The sequence below is a fragment of the Benincasa hispida genome, chromosome 10, assembly GCF_009727055.1.
Source record: "Benincasa hispida cultivar B227 chromosome 10, ASM972705v1, whole genome shotgun sequence".
NCBI lineage: Eukaryota > Viridiplantae > Streptophyta > Magnoliopsida > Cucurbitales > Cucurbitaceae > Benincasa > Benincasa hispida.
In genome coordinates, this window is record NC_052358.1 from 25270087 (window position 1) to 25285889 (window position 15803).

General features: G+C 35.0%; 1 long non-coding RNA gene across 1 annotated transcript; it reads left to right on the forward strand.

Moving 5' to 3' along the window:
* The first annotated feature begins 1244 nt into the window (after positions 1-1244).
* LOC120089327 lies at positions 1245-3161 on the forward strand. The gene is made up of 3 exons (XR_005485147.1): positions 1245-1452; positions 1547-1656; positions 2754-3161. It is a non-coding gene; the product is annotated as an uncharacterized LOC120089327 (long non-coding RNA).
* The last annotated feature ends 12642 nt before the right edge of the window (positions 3162-15803 follow it).

Here is a 15803-nt window from a genome sequence, read left to right on the forward strand (position 1 = left end):
TCCCCTCCCCCTTCATGGTTACCTATAAAGCATAGAACGGATATAGATACGAGAAACGAATACAATAGGATATGGCGATATGCCAATTTCTAAAATACTAGGTAGGGGTGGTCATTCAAATTGCAAAAACCGAATCGTTTCTAAAAACCGAACCGAAAACTCAATGAAACCGAAAAATTTGGTTCGGTTCGGTTTCACTTTCGAAAATCGAATTTGAAACCGAACCGAACCGTTTTTAACTAATATATATATAATATATAATTTTAAAAAAAGAGTAAAACCGAATTTAAAACCGAACCAAACCGAACCGCTTTTAATTAAAAAAAGAATATAACATGGATTTTTTTAAGAATGCCAAAACCGAATCGTTTCCACCCCTAATACTAGGATTGTAGTTTTCTTTTTTTTTAAGAAAAATCCAGGTTATAGATAAATTTAGCATACAAGTAAATGAAAATAGTACAAAATATAATACAAACACTGAAATATAATACAAAAAACAACATCTAATATGTTGAAGTAAAATAGTCAAAATGCAATAAAAAGGTGACTCGTATTGATCAAAAAATGAGAAGAAGATTAGGAGGAAGTATGAAGATAAATGAAAAACGTTTTCGTTTAATTGTTGAAGATATTCAAATAGGTTATATTTTTGAGGACTTATTATATATATATAAATTGGGGACACAAAAGGAGTCATGAGTCGGGGACGATGCAGGAATGGGGCGGGCCAAACCTCATAATATATATATATAACTATAGTTAAGGACTCAAATGTGAAGGTAGAGATTAGATGATGTTCTAGAGTTTCGTCTTTTCTTCGTAGTTTTGGACTCGAGTAGTGAGTTTTAAATAGACTCCTAGTCTTAGATTGAAAAAGATTAGATGAATTGTTTATTAAATACGTCAAATCACGTGTCAGATACGTGTATATGAGAAGTATCTGAAAGTATCAATATCTGATACGTATCTGATACGAATTCTTTACCCCACATGAAGTATTTGTGCTTCATAGACGATTACACATCTGTCATCCCCTCCCTTTGCGACACTTCAGCCCGACCAGCTCTAGCAATGACTGATGACACAGCCTATGAGCAACGGCGATCCCCGACCGCCGTTCTCTAATGATGCGACAATGACAACTATGAGGACTTGCCGACAACGACTTTCAGAGTGTGACGGTGAGTGACGGCCCACAAGCTTCGACGACCTGCAACGATGTACCCAACCCACGAACGCCTTTTTCCTCTTCTTCAACAAATGGTAATGTCGATAACGAGACAACTACGCGATTTGGGCAAATTTTGTCGGCATCTCTTTCTTTAAGAAAGTTTCCACGCGTACTCACTTCCATCTAATCTCTATTCTACATTACGCCCTTTAACACCACCAGATTTGCAGGTTTTAGGAAATTTGGACACATTCCAACAAGGATCTAAGTCCTTTTGGGTAAGTTTTCATGGATAGAACGCACTAAATCTCCTTCTGAACTAGTTTAAGGTTCTTGAAGCTTGTCTCTAACACTTGGAAAATGTAATCATAGATTCAGAGAGACTTTGGACCAATTTAGACACTTTTCCAGCAACATTCTTCATTCTGGCGTAGTTTCGGAATTGTTTGGACACCTTCTGTCAAGACCTCAAGGTCTTTTTGGTAAGTTTTATGCGTTGTAGCCCTTTATGGACTCGTTCCACTTCATTTTCAGTGCTGTAAAGTTAGTTCTAATACATGTGCATATTTTATGTTTAGTTAAGCTTGATTTCAGGTGCTTAAATTGAGGTTTAAGAACGTTCTAGGTAAGATTACTCATCCTGAATATTGGTTGAATCTTTGGATAAGGTGTTGAACTAAGTTCTAACCTTTGGAACCTCAATTTTACCTTTTCAGGGAGCTTTAGTTTTTTTTAGTAGCGCTTTAGAAATGCTTAGTTAAGTGGATTTTCACTTGAAGTGTCTGTTTGCTGTTTGATAACATGTTGCATGTTTTATGTGCATTATATCTATTACTTATTATGTACATACCTCATGTTCTTGCAATTGTTATATTTTGGATGTCTAAGCATGCTGAAAATTTGGTGATATTATTGCGATGTGTATGAATTGTTGAATGTCCAAAAACATGTACTTGTTGCTTATGTGACTGGTTATGGATTAATGTTCAAAAGTGTGTATAGTTCTTACACATTCTAGTGAGTTTGTGGGAAGGAGAAGTTAGTGAACTTTGTGAGCTTGAAAAGGGAAGTTAGAGGAATATCACTTGCCTGGGTAAAAAAGGCCGAGGGGTGGCATGTCATCATTAGATTAAAAGGGACATAGAAATCTTGGATCTTGGGTGAAAATGGTCAAAGATAGATGTTTGGTTGAGACCTTGGGTGAAAATGGTCAAGGTTGCTGAGCAGTTGAGACCTTGTATAAAAATGGTCAAGGATCGATGTGTAGTCGAATCCTTGGATGGAAATGGTCAAGGGTCGATATATAGTTTGATGACCTTGGGTGAAAATGGTCAAGGGTAAAAAATTGAGTACTGTAGAAAAGCATTGAGTTCTTGGGTAAAAATGGTAGGGGGTCGATATAACTCGAAGGAGTTAGTCTTAGAAATCTCGATGTGAATCAAATACGTGTTGACGAACTCGTTGAGGTTAGAAAAAGAGTGGAAAAGCATATTGTAATGTGTTTGATAGCACCGAAAATGTGCTATCTTGCTCTGCTTAATTTGAGACTTTTCTTGAATGTTACTTGTTTATTTGGTAGTTTTATAGGTTTCAACATTTAGGCGATAGAACCAGGAGTTAATGACGAAAAGGAGCTTAAACAAGCCAAAACAGAGCTTGATTACATTAAACAAGAAGAAAGGAGCTAAAAATGTTCATTTTTCCTCTGCTTGCACAACATTGTGGTGTCCTATGGTACCATGCTCTGCGTTGTAAGACAAAACGCCTCTTATTCATTAAAAGCACATAGCTCCCCAGTGCTGCCTAAGAGCACCATGACGCTCCGAACCTGATGCGTGTGAGATTTCCATCAGCCAATGTCGTGACTCTATTGCGATTTTATATAAATACTAATTTTAGCCGCAGGTCATTTTATCTTGGATTTCAGTTGATTGCAGCACATTTTCTCTCTACTTCTCTTTTGTGTTAGTAAATGTATCTGAACTTTACCCCATTGATCGACATGTTGACTGTGGGCTAAGGTATTGTTTTCTAGTTTGGGTTTTAAGAATTTTTCCTACTTTGATGTACTTGTGAGTTTTTTAACCGAATTATATTGTATATATCGGATTTAATTCTATTTTAATGGAATACTATCTCATTTTCATATGCTTGATGATTATATGATATTGCTTTTCATTAATGTATGATTTATGACACTTGATTGTATGTTGATCTGTAGAAAGCGATAGGTTAGGTTAGCTTGCAAATCGAATAGGATAAGTATTGCTCCAACTAACATAGGATTGAATCGAACAAAAATTTAATTAGGCACTTGAAAATTAAATATTCAACCTAACGTTGTCCTAGAACTTAATGCAATAAAGACAAAATAGAATTTACATGCTTTTCATCAATTCGAATTGGACTAATTATTTGATTAGGATGATTAATTAGCTTTTCTAATTAATTTGGTTAGGTGTAAGCAAATATTTAATTTCTGTAACGAGAATTCAATGATCAAGTATGTTGAATAGGAAATTTTCGTAACAACCCAAGCTAGGGTTTCTCATACAAAATTTCTCAACTTCTCCTTCGCGTGTTTACTTTATGCAATTTAATTTCATTTGCAAACAATCAATCTCATAACCCCTCTCGGTTGCTTAGGATTTCAAATCATTTAATTTGGAAACTCTTCGATTCCTTGTGTTCACCTGCACTATCACTACTACACTCTTGGTAGGAACAAAAAATAATTTGGCTTGGAAATAGGCGACAAGTTCCGCGACTAAATTGGTGTCGTTGCTAGGGAACCAAACAGTTTCTTTTTTGGAGGGTTTACAATTCTTTTATCGTTCTTTGATTTTCTATGTCTATGCATGACCCGATCCTCCTAGGATGAAAGTTTGTTGTATTTTGCAAAGTTAAGAGAGGAGGAAAGGCAACAAAGAAGAGAAGCAAAGGAATGGAGAGCTAGATAAGAACAAATTAGTGCGAAAGCATAGAAGAGGAAGCAAAAGAAGAGCATTCACAAGAAGAGGAAACAATGGCACATCCATTCTCTCTTTAGGACAACGCAAAGGATTGGCTTTATTGCCCATTGGCCAACTTAATGACCACCTAGAAGGATATGAAAATGCAGTTCTTGGAAAAAAATTTCCCTACTTCACGAGTTGCAAGGGTTAAGAAGGAAATATACAACGTCACGTAGATTGGTGGGGAGACCTTGTACGGGTACTGAGAGTGTTTCAAACGCCTATGTGCTAGCTTCCCACACCATCAAATCTCAAATGCAATCCTATTCTAATAGGGCTCGTCCCTAGTGATAGAAGTACCATCAACGCAACGAGTGGTGATGTGTTGGTAAACATCAGAGGCTAGGAAGTTCATATCCACCATGGCAGAGAATTTGCAATAGTTCGGAACGCGAGCTCCTGATAATACAAAATCGTCATGAGAGGTAAGTGATTTAAAAGCTAAACTCGCTGAACTATCTATTCTTGTGAAATAGGCATTCTCTGCAAAGACACAGACTCAAGAGTCGATGGCTGAGGTGAGCTATGCTGGTAATCAACAAGGTGGATGAATGTATAACTATAACCGTTGAGATAGTCAAGGAAACCAGAGTTTGAGCAGTTGGGATGTCTTGAGCAGTTGGGATGTCTTTAGAGGACATGGTTAAGAGCTTGGCGGAGTCCACCATACAGATTAAGTAGAGTCAGGAGCAATTTTAGCAGACTACTACCTTTCACTATTGGGAATGGTGTCCTAAATCTCTTTGTAATCTCGTAGTTTGTAAACTTTATATAAACATATTGTTGTTAATAAAATAAATGTTATTTTATAAGCATATACTTAATCAATAAACTAAGATCCAAGATTATTTCATGTAATTTAAACAAGTATGTAAAGACATACTAGTGGATCTTGTTTGAATAATAACCTAAACGGTCTGTAGTAGATGGATAAGGTTGGGTATCTTATCCTGGTGACACTATAGATACGACTCGCTTTGTAGGTATTACAATTATTGTAAGATGCTACAAATGATCTGATCCTGATCATTCATGTAGAGACATGTGAGTGGGGGTATCCTATACAAAGAGTTTGTATAAGACCAGACCACGAAATGATTAGTCTCTTTATATAACGCTGTCAATAATAGAGACTTACATTTCACTAGGATGACCATAGGTGATGACAAGAATCCTGAGTGAGTTATGAACTCCTGCTCATGAAGACATTCCTTTGATTTGTATAGGTGAGAGGGGCCAGATTGTCAACTCAACAAGCCTATCATTTTGAGGATTCGTCTGACTGGGGAGTTGGGAACACAGCTACACAAGACAGAATTCACTCATTTCCTAATACAAGGGCAAGCAGATAAATTGCTCCCTTAAAGGCTGATTTCGAATCTTGAACATAGTGGCCACACCCTCTTTTGGCCCGAGAGAGACTTGCTCATAATTGGATTGTGACTTATTGTTCATTAGAGGAATCAATGATACTTAAGGAGTTAGATGTAACTACAGTGGAAAAAGGGTAATTTTGGTCCAGCTGTAATTACGAGCAATTTGTGAAGGGTCATCGCACTGTTGCTTGGTTATATCCAATGGACACAGAAATTTATCTGTAGTGCAAAGAGTGCAGCTGTCAGTCTTTAGTGGAATGACTGACAGTTAACGGACATTGGGTAATTTAATTAAAGAGTTTAATTAATTATCTGAGTACTGTTGGAGCTTCAATCTACAGGTCCATAAGGTCCTCTCTGTAGCTTAACAGGGATTTAATCTTTGGATTAATTTTAAATGTTCAAATTAATTGAGAGAATCAATTATAATGTATTTGATACATTATAAATGAGAGGAATTTGAATATGATTCAAATACTAATTATATGAATGAGATTCATGTAATTAAATTTAAATATAAATATGATTTATATTGAGAGGAATTAAATATTTGGATATGATCCAAATTTCAATTATATGGATGAGATGCATATAAGTGAATTTAATATAAATGTGATTTATATTAAATGTCATGTATTGTTGAGAGAAAATAAAATCTCTCCATTATTACATGTGGGATTCAAGTTGGTTATAGATGATTTTTTATTTTCCTAAATTGGCTCTGGGAGAAGAGTTCTCTCCAAGAGAAAAGTTCTCTGTAGAAAAATTCCCTCTCTTCCTCTCCATCTCCTTCCCTCTTCCAGGGATTCAAACAAAGCCCACAACTCTTGCATGAATCCTTTATCCCAAGAGAATATATAGGGTTCTCGAGTGGTGGTATCCGTTCTTGAAGAAGGAGATCTAGATGGAGCAGGAGTTCCATTCGTGGCTTGTACGAGGAAATTCTTGAACAAAGGGTTCTTCAAAGGTAAGAGTATCTGAAACCCTTTGTATTTGTTTTAAAGCATGTTGCAACTTTAAGTACATGCATATCTTGTTGTTATTCTACTGTAAAACTTTATATTCAATAAAAATAGAATTTGGGATGATCTTTGCTTCTGCTCAAAAGATCTTTTTAAAAAATTTCCTTCATTCACATGTAGAGTATGGTGACAGATTTTCGAGCTGGCCAATGTAGTTAGTAGGTTAGACATTCAATATGGGAAGCTTCCTTCCTAACCAGTGTCTAATGTACGTAATGTCCGTGCCATCTCTACAGTCAACTGCATTGAGAACTCTTGGATGCCTGTCTCTGAACCTTTGGTTAAGCCAGATGAGCTAAAAGAAGAAGATGTTGTGCAAGTACCGGAGAGATCATCTAAAAGATGTGGAGTAAGATTTGATCCACCTATTAATTTTAATGTTTATATTCCTCATGCTTCTTTTCCTAGCAGGTTAATTGTTACTCAAGGAGGATCATTCAAGGAGAAGGTGAGTTTTCGATTGGTGATAAGAGCCTTACTGGAAAGAGCAAGAAGGTTTGAGTTGAGGTCTCGTCGGAGGAAAAGAAAGAAGAGGATGTCAAACAGGAGATAGCTTTACTAGATAATCTTCATATTCAACCAAGGTACATTTTCTATGCCTTGTCTGATAGGCACTAGAAAATTTGAGCATGCTATGTTAGATTTAGGGTTAGCTATAAATGTCATGCCTGCTTCTATTTTTTATAATTTTCAGTCTCACATCTTGCACCCTTCTGACATCTGGGTGCAGTTAGCTTATCATTGCCTCGTTAGGCCATTAGGATTTGTTAAAGATATGTTGGTTAGAGTTAATGGTCTATCTTTTCCTACTGATTTTTATGTTATGGATGTGAATATTGTTGGATTTTATGCCCTAATACTCATAGTAAATATAAATAATTGATCGTCATCAATAAAGAGTTATCGATGTTATTTCAATAAATGTTATTGATTGTGTTGTATTCTATTTTGTTTTCATAATCCTAAATCCAATAAACTAACATATAAGGTTGGCGTATGTGTCTTGAAGTGTATGTGGAGACATACATGGATCAATGTTCAAGATACAACCTAAAGGGTTTATAGTATAGGTATAAAGTTGCGTACCTTATCCTAATGACACTATAGATACGACTCACTTTGTATTTGATACAAACACAATGATCTAACACGTTCGTGCAAGTGACATGCGAATGAGGGTATCCTATGCAATGAGTTTGTATAAGACCGGACCGTGAAATAGTAACCACTAGATGTAACACTGTTGATTAGTTAGATTTTTATTTCAATATTATGATCTAGGCAACTTAGTTTTAATCCTGAATGTATTATGAACTCCTGTTCACGAGGGATTGTCCTTTGATTTGTGGATGAGAGTGTCCAGTTTTCTGACTGAATAAGCCTACCAATTTGGGGACAAGATCGAGTAAGGAGCTGAAAATATAATAATATAAGATGAAATTCACTCCTTCCTGACTTTAGGGTAAGTAGATGAATGTTCCCTTAAGTGGTGTCTCCGAGATTTGAACAAATGGCCCTACCCTCTCACTGGCTCGAAAGGGTTTCTGTTTAGTGGTTGGACCATAAACAGATTATTCATTAGAGAAGCCTTGGTACTTAAAGATACAGAGGTAACCCAAGGGTAAAATAGTAATTTGACCTAATTAGTATTATGAACACTCGTAAAGGAGTAACTTATTGTTATTGGTCTATATCTGTAGACACAAAAATATATGTAGTGAGAAGAGTTCAGCTCAAAGTCTTTAGTAGAGTGTACCCATAGTTAACAGATATTGATTAATTTGGTTAATGAGTTTAGAAAATTAATCTCATATCACTAGAGCTTCTAATCTGTAGGTCTGTCAGGTTCCGTTGTTAGTTCACTAAAGGATATTAATGAAGAATGATTTGAATTGTCCAAATCAATTAAGGAAATTGTATATTAATATGATTAATATATAAAACTATAGATGTGACCAATAATTCAAATTATGTTGGAGAGAAATATTTGAATGAGATTCAAATATTTAATTCATGTGAATTAGATTCATGAACATTTAATTAATTATAATGTTAGAAAGGTGGAAGCATATAAACATTTGATGTTTATATTTTAATTAATTAATTATATATTAAATGAGATTTAATATATGGTTATTTAATTAATGTGCCAATTAACTAATAAGGGGTTATTTAATTAATTGGCATCAAGGGTGAAAAGGAAAATATTAATTGGCATCATATTAGCCCATTTAGGGCAAGCATTATTTTACGTAAAAACAAACCTAGCCTTCAAGATAGTTCCTTTCTACACTCTCTCTACCTCTTCATCTTCCAAATGTTGCAGACCACTCATTCAACTCTTGGAATCCTAGAGAATATAAATTTATTCTTTTTGGGGCTGGTGCACTAAATCTCTTAGGGTCGTGTACTTTGTAATTGTATTGTACAAATATTTTATTCATTTAATAAAAGATGAAATGTTTTATTTGACATTTAGTGGCATTAAATCTACAAACCATTAAACTAACATCCAAGGTTATCTTCTGTATTTAAACATGTATGTAGAGACATACAGGTAAATCACGTTTAAGTGATAACCTAAATGGTCTGTAGTAGATGGATAAGGCGGATACTTTATCTCAATGACATTATGAGTACGGTCTGCTTTGTAGATGTTACACCTATTGTAAAATGCTACAAATGATCTGATCTTAATCATTCATGTGGAGACATGTGAGAGAGGGTATTCTATACAAAAGAGTTTGTATAAGTCTAAACCACGAAATGACTAGTCTCATTATATAATACCATTCATAATAAAGACTTACATTTCATCAGAATGACCATAGATGACATGACCTGAATCCTTAGTGAGTTGTGAGCTCCTGCTTATGAGGGCGATCCTTTGATTTTTATGAGTGAGAGTGCCCAGATCGCCGACTCAACAAGCCTACCATTTTGGGGATTCGTTTGATTGGGGAGTTGGGAACACAACTACATAAGACGAAATTCACTCATTCCCTGAGGTCGGGGTAAGTAGATAAACTGTTTTCTTAATGGCTGATTTCAAGACTTGAACAATGTGGTGTCACACCCTCTCCTGGCCAACAAGGGTTTGATCATAGTTGGACTATGGCTTATTGTTCATTAGAGGGACTGGTGGTACTTAAAGACTTAGATGTAACTATAGGGGCAAAACGATAATTTTAGCTTAGTTGTACTTATGAGCAAGTTGTGAAGGGTCATCATACTGTTGATTGTTTATATCCAATGGACACAAAAATATATCTGCAGTGCGAAGAGTGCAACTGTTGGTCTTTAGTGGAGTGTCCGACAGTTAATGGATGTTGAATAATATAATTAAAGAAGTTTAATCAATTATTCAAGTACCATTGGAGCTTCAAGCTATAGGTTTATAAGGTCCTCTCTATAGCTCAACAAGGATTAAATGAGAATCAATTTTGGATTAATTTGAATTGTTCAAATTAATCGATGGAAATAATTATATGTGATATAATTAATTTAATTAAATTATATATGATATAATTACTATAATGTATTTGATACATAATTATATAAAGTTTATTTGAGAGGAAATAAATATTTGAATTTGATTCAAATATTAATTATGTGAATTAGATTCATATAATTAAATTTAATATAAATGAGATTTATATTACATATCGTTAAGAGAATTAATACTATAGGTTATATTGTATATGATACAATATTAAACCATAGATTATATGTTATATATAATATAACATATGGTTATATATATATATATACACACACATATAATAAGTATATATATAAAGTTAATTATATTTAATTTTTAATTTTTGAAATTAAGGGAGGGAAATAAGTTCCCTCCTCTATTCTCTCTCAACCCTATACTGTGTGAGTGGTTGCATTTGGGATTTTATTCTTCTTGTTCATTTGACAGAGAGAGGAATACAAAATAATTCTACAAAAAAAAAAATTCCTAGAGTTTTTTTTAATCTCTCTTCTCCTTTCTCAATTCCCTTTTTCTTCCAAAAAACCAAGAGCCCACAAACTCCCTTGATTATCATCACAGAGAATACATGAGGTTTTAAGTGGTGGTGTCAAAATTAGGGTTTCGAGTTCGTGGCCATTTTGCAGAGGAGAAATCTTATGAGAAGAAAAGTTCTTCAAGGGTTAGTAATTCTTCTCCATCTTCTCTTTTTCTCTTTTGTTATTAGCATGCTGTAATTTTAAGTTTTGTTACACAATTCTATATTGATTTTGTAAATTATGAGTTCTATAAAATTGGGATTTGGGATCGATCCCCATTTTTGCTTAAGGTCCTTCATCGGTTCCTTCAATTGGTATCAAAGCGGGGTTTTTGGCCCAAATTTTTTCAAATTTTCAAAGTTAATTTACAATTTAATGGTAGAATTTTAACATTCTGTATGTTTATGTGATGAATGTTTATGAACGTGATTGATTGTGATTTGTTTCCGAGATTGGACAGTTTAGACTTATCTCTTTCAATTTACAATTTAATTTGTAAGGTTCGCGATCAAGTCTATTTTTTTTTAAAGTTTTGAGTTGTTAGTGGTTGTTCTGCTTGAAATTATGGAGAAGACGGGGCCAAAATCGGAGGAGTTTAGAAGAAGTTCGCAGTTGTACAGTGTTGTCTGTACTACAGTGTTGCACCATTGTGCCCTAGTGTTGTAATACTGTGATAAGGAAGAACAATTTGTTCTTTATGTAGCGTTGCAACACTGGCCACAACGTTGCAACGCTCGGAGATGGAAAGAACAAACCAGTTCTCACTTGATTAAGTTCTTGACCCATTTGGTTTGCTTGCAGTTCGGTCAGTTTGAGCGATTCAGTTTTGGTTCGGAGGCTGGACGGTTTGATTCGAGCGATTCAAGGTCCGGTTCACTTGTTTTGAAATGGTTGACCATTATTAATGTAATAGATAGTTATTTTGATTAATTAAATTAATATAAGTGTTATATTAATTTAATTAACTATTTAGGTGTCCAATCTTGATCCAATAATTATTTTATTAATTATGCATTTGGTGTATGATCTTAATTTATATATATATGTATCATATTGTATGTCATATAATATAAAATCCCACCATAAGTTATGTATTTAATTTCATACATCATTTATATTATAAATATTATAATATATAGTTGCATGATTTAATTTTTATAGCATGCTCAGCATCATATAATATAAGTATTATAATATATGTTTACATGCATTATAACATTGTCATGCATCATTTATATTATAAGTGTTATAATATATAGTTGAATGTATGTATGGATGAATGTTATTAATTATTTAATTACCTTATTATATAAGTGTTATATATAGTTAATAATGAAATGGAATTGAATGAAGCATGACACTACCTTAGGTATTTTATTATTGTTATAATTTACTAAGTATGTCAATGAATGCAATTGTATGATTTTAATTTATTTCATTTGTTTATAAAAGTTATAATTAAATGAAATTAGAAAATAAAATCAATAATTCAAATTTTTTTTAAAATATTTTGAAAATATGATTCAAATAGACCTAAGATCACTTTTCTAATAAGATAGAAATTAAGTTTAATCTTTCAATCAGTTTAATAGGATTAAATTGATTCTTAATTAAAAGATTAAATTTGTAACGAATGTATCTATAAGGGACCTTTTGTCTAAAGTTAGCTCTATCTAGGATGAGGTATTTAAGTTGATGGAAATGTAACACCCCTACCTAGGAACTTACCTAGAAAGGTGAATTAGATAGATTTATTACAACATGCAATGGATGATTGAAGTTTATTAAAGTGTTTGATAAACATTAATCAAAGTTGTTTAACCATCCAAAGTAAGTGTTACTTTTGGGAAAATTAAACAAACACTTAGTTAAAAATTAATAGCCAAATTTTCGTAAATTAAATTATTGGGATTGGTGTCCTAATTTTCCCGGAGTCTCGTAGTTTGTAAATTTTGTATACATTGTTATAAATAAAATAAGAGTTATTTTATTTGCATTTACTTATATCCAATAAACAAAGATCTGTGGTTATTGTATGTAAACTTAAGTATGTATATGAGATATACAAGTGGATCATGTCTTAAGTAATAACCTAAAAGGTTTGTAGTATAGGATAAAGGAGGAATACTTTATCCTGGTGACACTACGGATACAACCCACTTTGTAGAGGTTTACAAGTATTGTGAACTACTACAGATGGTCTAATCCTGACCATTCATGTGGATACATGCGAGCGGGGGTGTCCTATACAACGAGTTTGTATAAGACCGGACCACGAGATGATTAGTCTCTTATATAACATCGTTGATAATTGAGACTTACATCTCACTAAAATGACCATAGGTGACATGACCTTAATTCTGAGTGTTTTGGAAACTCCTGCCTATGAGCGTGGTTCTTTAATTAGTATAGGTGAGAGTGGCCAGATTGCCAACTCAACAAGCCTACCTTTTTGAGGATTTGTCTAACTGAAAAACTGGGAACTCAGTTACACAAGATAGAATTCACTCCTTCCCCAAAGCAGGGGTAAGTAGATAGATTGCTCCCTTAAGGGCTGATTTCGGGTTTTGAACATAGTGGCTACATCCTCTCTTTGAAAGAGAGGACCTAATCATAGTAGGACTATGATTTATTGTTCATTAGAGGAATCAGTGGTACTTAAGAAGTTAGATGTAACTACAGGGACAAAACGATAAATTGGCCCAACTATACTTACGAGTGATCTATGAAGGGTATCGCATCGTTGATTGGTTGATATGGGCACAAAAATATATATGTAGTGAGAAGAGTGCAACTGTCTATCATTAACGGAGTGCCCGACAGTTAACGGATGGTGTATCTTGATAACGAGCAGAAATGCACGTTATTACATTGCTAAGTTATTAAACAATGCTGGCTTGCGTTGATAAAATATGTTAGATTACATCAAAAAAGCATTAAGTTTATAACATTGCGGTCACATGTGTTCATCGCATAGAAATAGTTAATTTTTGTGTTTTTATGTAGAATATGTGTTGACGCAAGGCGAAAAGAGCGATCACAAGAGATCATTGGTCGAGCGCAGCATTACTGCAAGGCTTTACGGTGATTTATGTTCGCAAACATCTGCTCAAGAAGGATTTCCGCATAGAATCGGCGCATCTGAGTGAAAGGCATAATTAAACACGATGGGACAGAAAGCTGATGATGGTCGAATCCGAATTAAGCTGACAAGCCACTAACAAGAACAAATACATTCAGCTTTTCGGTGACAAATATTCAACGCATCAGTCAGGGAATTAAAGCCATCCCATCTGTACAACCATAAGAGAGAAGCTGCCTTCACCAGCTCTATAAATACCAAAGGCATCCTTCAGAAAAGGGATTCCACCAGTTAACAAGTTCACCTGTTCACCGATTTAGGAGGTTTAGCCGTGTTCATAGTTTTCTTTTATTTTTAAGGCGGAGCAAGGGAAGAGTAGAGGCACCAGAAGATCGCTCAAGGTAACTCGAGAGAAAATCCAGAGGCCTAAAAGCAGAGAGCGGACCGACTTTCGCGAGAGCGAGATTATCTTTTGAACACGAGTAGAAAGATAGTGTAAAAGCCTGGGTAGCAAGAGATTGCTACCAGGCTCTTTATTCTCTTCTTGCATTGTTATTTTGTACTTCAACTTTATATTTATACAATGGAAGTTCTTATTCTACATCTATTCACTCTCTTCGCATGCATGAGTAGCTAAACTTGTCGAATAGGTTAAGGAGAACTAAGCTAACATGACCTAGAAGTTCATTGCTTGCGATTATCTTGTGTTATGTTGTGTTAAACATCCCTTTAGAACTACTTGAGAGAGAGTCTAAAGAAAGAACCTAAGACTTGAGAGAGCTAGGTTAGAATCTAAATCGAGAGAGCAAGATTTGAACTGCATAAACAAGATATAGGGACTTAGAGATAAGCTCTGTTTGCCAACCTTCATCGTATGCATCCTAGAGATAGGAATGATATTATGTGGTCGCCTTATTTGTGTGTGTGACATTTTGTCATCGCATAAATAAGAATAGAGGCTTATGTGTAGGTCCTATAGACTTATCGCATATATCACATGTGTTCTAGCCTTAGAAGCTGTGACATTCGCACCGAGAGGTGGTTTACTGTTGTATGCATGTTGCATGACCGCAAAGCATGAACGCATCCTAGGAAATGTTAACCAAAACCCGTCTCAACCCGTTCACCGCATACTCATCGCATCTTCTGTTTTATCCACTCTTTTCGACTTCGCCATATTTTTTTATTTTAATTACCGCAACAAACAAAACCAACACTTATTTGAGTTATCGATTACTGCAAAGTTTTCCTAAAAATTACCACCGCATATTATTTTCCCAAGTCCCTGAGTTCGACCCTAGACTTACCAGGAAACTCAGTGGGGTTTACACTTGGATTCCACTGAGAAAACTTGAGTGCTCAATGCATTCCATCATCACAATTCATCCTTAACTCCACATCATAAAATAACGTATCAAGTTTTTGGCGTCGTTGCTGGGGACTTCGGCAAAACAGTGTGCTAACGGTAATTTTTCTAATTTCTTTGTAGACCCTCAATCTCTGGCAAATTACGACCTGGAGATTGAGAGAACATTTCGATGCAGACTAAGAGACAACTGCCAACAACAGGAGAGAACACCAAGAATGGCGGAACAATCGGAAGCAAGGGCCGCAAACGCGAACAATAAAATGGCCAACCCTATCCTTCTGGTGAATGATCGTAATAGACCCATTCGGGACTATACGTCGCCCAACCTCTATGATTTTTCTCCAGGAATCATGAGACCAGCGTTAGATGGATCGAGGTTTGAAATGAAGTCGGTAATGTTGTAGATGATCTAGGCTTTTGGGCAATTTGGAGGGAGGCGTGGCGAAGACCCACACGCCCACCTCCAAAGCTTCATAGAAATCTGCAACACTTTTGTGTTCCCGAATATCTCCACCAAGGAAGTTCGACTCACTCTGTTCCCATTTTCCTTATGCGATCAAGCAAGAAAATGGGCATATTCTCTCGAACCAGGGGAGATAATCTCATGGGAACAAGTCATCGAAAAGTCTATGAAGAAGTACTTCCCACCTATCGAGAATGCCAGGAGAAGGAATTTAATAATGAATTTTAAACAAGAAGATAACGAATCGCTCAGTGATGCCTGGGCGAGGTTCAAGCGGCTGGTAAGA